Consider the following 4,722-nt stretch of genomic DNA (forward strand, 5'->3'; position numbering starts at 1 on the left):
CTATAGACATTGCCTGATGTGTGCTAATGACTAAATAGAGTACATCTGTGTGTAATCTAATGTCAGTACAAATACAGCTTCTCTGTGAGGGCCTCAGAGGTTGTCTAAGAGAATATTGGGAGCAACAACACCGTGAAGTCCAAAGAACACACCAGACAGGTCAGGGATCAAGTTATTGAGAAATTTAAAGCAGGCTTAGGCTACAAAAAGATTTCCAAAGCCTTGAACATCCCACGGAGCACTGTTCAAGCCATCATTCAGAAATGGAAGGAGTATGGCACAACTGTAAACCTACCAAGACAAGGCCGTCCACCTAAACTCACAGGCCGAATAAGGAGAGCGCTGATCAGAAATGCAGTCAAGAGTCCCATGGTGACTCTGGACGAGCTGCAGAGATCTACAGCTCAGGTGGGAGACTCTGTCCATAGGACAACTATTAGTCATGCACTGTACAAAGTTGGCCTTTATGGAAGAGTGGCAAGAAGAAAGGCATTGTTAACAAAAAGCATAAGAAGTCCCATTTGCAGTTTGCCACAAGCCATGTGGGGGACACAGCAACCATGTGGAAGAAGGTGCTCTGGTCAGATGAGACCAAAATGGAACTTTTTGGCCAAAATGCAAAACACTGCACATCACTCTGAACACACCATCCCCACTGTCAAATATGGTGGTGGCAGCATCATGCTCTGGGGGTGCATCTCTTCAGCAGGGACAGGGAAGCTGGTCAGAGTTGATGGGAAGATGGATGGAGCCAAATACAGGGCAAACTTGGAAGAAAACCTCTTGGAGACTGCAAAGGACTTGAGACTGGGGCGGAGGTTCACCTTCCAGCAGGACAACGACCCTATACATAAAGCCAGGGCAACAATGGAATGGTTTAAAGCAAAACATATCTATGTGTTAGAATGGCCCAGTCAAAGTCCAGGTCTATATACAATCGAGAATCTGTGGAAAGATCTGAAAACTGCTGTTCACAAATGCTGTCCATCTAATCTGACTGAGCTGGAGCTGTTTTGCAAAGAAGAATGGGCAAGGATTTCAGTCTCTAGATGTGCAAAGCTGGTAGAGACATACCCTAAAAGACTGGCAGCTGTAATTGCAGCAAAAGGTGGTTCTACAAAGTATTGACTCAGGGGGCCGAATAATTACGCACACCCCACTTTGCAGTTATTTATTTGTAAAAAATGTTTGGAATCGTGTATGATTTTCATTCCACTTCTCACATGTACACCACTTTGTACTGGCCTTTCACGTGGAATTCCAATAAAATTGATGCATGTTTGTGGCAGTAATGTGACAAAATGTGGAAAACTTCAAGGGGGCCGAATACTTTTTCAACCCACTGTATATGCCATAATATACTGTAGTTATATTTTAATACAAGGAACTGTTTTGCCCCAGTAAATGAGTCCCAGACCTCAGCATGAACAGATTTAGCTGAAGTACACAAACAAAAGCATCATGGATTTGGATTGTTGCTCCCAGGGGGACATTCTCTAAATATTGATGCACAATTACCTCACACTAATACTATTTTTCCATTCATAAGACATATCTTCTAGTGCTTCTAATGGAAACTATGAGCATATGAGGGAGTATTGATCACTCTACTCTTTTGTTTTTATGTTCCCTCATGGTTTCTCTTAAGATGAAATGTGAAACAACTTTTCCCTAAATCGATAAACTATACAGTGTGCAAGAGAATTTTAAAATGAGCAAAAGCAGATAGAGAGATTGTTAAAATCTGTACTACCCAATGTGTACTTAAAGTGGATCCGAGGTGAACTTTTACACATTGCAGAGACACTGAAGCAGAAAAAAAAAATATGATATAATGAATTGGTTGTGTACTATGAATAATTACTAGAAGATTAGCAGCAAAGAAAATATTCTCATACTTTTATTTTCAGGTATATAGTGTTTTTTCTAACATTGCATTATTCTATAATATGTGCACATTACACAACACTCAGCATTCAAAATGAGTCTTTCAGAGCAGTCTGTGAAGTAATGACCTCTCCTCTAGCAGAGGAAAAGTAAATAGTCCAGGAACAGTTAAGATAATAAAAGTCAGATAACAGCCCTCTCCACGACTACCGGTAACTTAGTCGGAGAGATTAATGGCTTGTTTGCATAGAGATAACTGGAGTTTCTCAACTCTTCCCGTACTGGAAACAATTACACTGATGTATCTGATCTTAATGTTTTATTTCTTAGCTGTGCTACACATACAAATCATAATATCATCATTTTTTTTTCGCTTCAGTGTCTCTTTAAGCCAAATACTTTTTTGTTTTTGTTTTAATACTCTAATTCCCTATAAACTTTAAAAAAAAGTTTATAGGGAATTAGAGTTTTCAGAGAGCCTTGGCAGTAGCAAGGGCTCATGGGAGCTCAGTCTGGGCAGGAGGAGGGGGAGGTGTTACTAGCCATTGATTTCAGAGGCAGAGGGGAGGAGGAGAGGGGATTAGGTTGATGGCTCAAGATACAGATAAGCCTGCCTCTATGTAATGTTTACAAACAACATGGCTGCTGTCATTGTATCACAGGAATAAATAATCATATTCTATTAAAACTATTTGCAGCTATATTTGCTGTGTAAACCATCTAAACTTTAGATAAGCTATATAGACAAGTTACTTGTTATAGTTAGTTTTTCATCTTGGATCCGCTTTAACGATAGGAAACAGAAATGTACTAGACTGTCTGAGAGTGCATATACACTTGGCAAGTCTGTCTGGCTACTGTCCTACACATTTGCTCAGAATACCCATAGCTAGGAGACCTCTGGCCTTCTGAGAAAATCTCCTACTGCGCATGCGCGACGTTTCCAGCGACGTGAGCGTGATTGGGGGTAGACGCGGCCTGGGCCATGCAGGCGCAGTGGCCGTTGACAGGCTCTGTTGCCGAAATTGAAGCTTAGGCACTGCGGGAGACAGGAGCATCGAGTAGTGACAACAAAGGCACAGGTAAGCTAACCCCTTTTTTTTTCGATTCACTTAAATTTCACTATAAAGCGAACCCGAACTCAGAACGTCCTCTGTGCTTTACAAGATACGCAACAGCATAATAACCTTTAAACAAAAACATTTATTTGTTACACCTGATACAAATAATAATAATAATACAAATCCTAAAATAAATCTGCACTGTTTCTACTTCCTGATTCATGGAAGCGGACATATTGTGAACACCCTGTGCTTTCAAATGGCCTTATCTGCTATCTCTGCCATAGGCAGTCATGTGACACAGGGGGAAGATCAAATTACAACTTGTGATTAGACACAAATGAGGGGGAATTAAACAGGATAAACTCTCTAAATACATACAGGGTGCAATTCCCTACGCATTTCTTCAGTCCTGCGTAAGAGTTCAGGTTCACTGTACTTGGTACGTTTCAATACTTCCTGCCCTCCTCCTCCAGTGCGATTACTGACACCTCTCACACATGTACGAGTCATGTCACCTGGCAGAGATCGGGACCTGATCTCTCAGGTGACATTGCAGGGCTGAGGCTGTACAGATGCATCGCTAGCCTGTTCAGTTGCTGTGCAGCAGGCTGGGGTCTGACAGGCAAGCTCAGGCATGAAGTCACACGGGAGCCAGGTAAGAGGGGAAAACAATGCTTTCGGCCATTGCTCGGCCAAACCAATTTGCCAGGATGAGTTTCATCTAGTGTGTGTAAACAGCTTACTAGACTGAACACCTTACTTCTGTCTCCATTTTACAAATATGAGTGTAGTGATTGGCAAAATGTCAAGCTGTAGATAGCATTTTTGGGAGGTATTGCAGTACCCTGTAGGTAAGCGAAGGGCAAGGTTAGGCTACAGCAATGGGATGAAGTGTCATTTAAGGACAACCGAGGTGACATGTGACATGATGAGATAAACATGTGCATGGATAGTGCCAAGCATACAAATAACTAGGCTGTGTTCCTTTTTTCTTTCTCTGCCTGAAAGAGTTGAACATCCGGTGTGCAAGTGACACTTTCGGTCCAGGTCGGACTGGGTCAGACTATAGCATAACCCTCATTGATAAGTAATTACAGCCATAAAACACGTTCCTGGTAGTAAATGGCTTCCTGGAGCAGGAAAGAGATAAAAAGGGTCATAGATTTGAGCTCTAGCATACTTCAATGAAGATGTCATTGAGCAAAGAAAATGAAATGGTAAAAACGTAAAAACTAGATTTAAATATAAAATAAAAAAGTCATTTTTAGGAGAAGAAGGATAGATAAAATTGTTTTTCTCATCAGTGTATTTTCACCTCGGTTGTCCTTTAAGTTGGGCAATAATATTACTGTTTTTTTCTTGTTTTTCAAAGGCTAACTACTCAATAAGTTTTAAAACAGTCTCTCTAACCAGTTGGCGGACTGGGCTGTTTGAAAGAGTCTGGAGAAACAATACTTGCGTAACAGCTTCAAAGACAATGGCAATATGTGTAAACACAGAACTGTGTCTGTTAAAGAGCAACTTTAACCAAGGATTCAACTTAATTCCAATCAGTAGCTTATACCCGCTTTCTCAGGAGAAATCTCTACCTTTTCTCAAATAGAGCATTAGGGGGGGTCTGTGAGTCTGATATTGTGGTGAAACTCCTCCCACAGTGTGTTGGCTTCAGAAAACCTATCAAACAAGCCTCCCCATAAAGGTGCGTACACACCTTTGATGGATGTAGCCTGTCGGAGATTGGGACCCAATCCCTCAGGCAATATCGCTGGGC

This window comes from Hyperolius riggenbachi, chromosome 3, assembly GCF_040937935.1.
Source record: "Hyperolius riggenbachi isolate aHypRig1 chromosome 3, aHypRig1.pri, whole genome shotgun sequence".
Taxonomy (NCBI): domain Eukaryota; kingdom Metazoa; phylum Chordata; class Amphibia; order Anura; family Hyperoliidae; genus Hyperolius; species Hyperolius riggenbachi.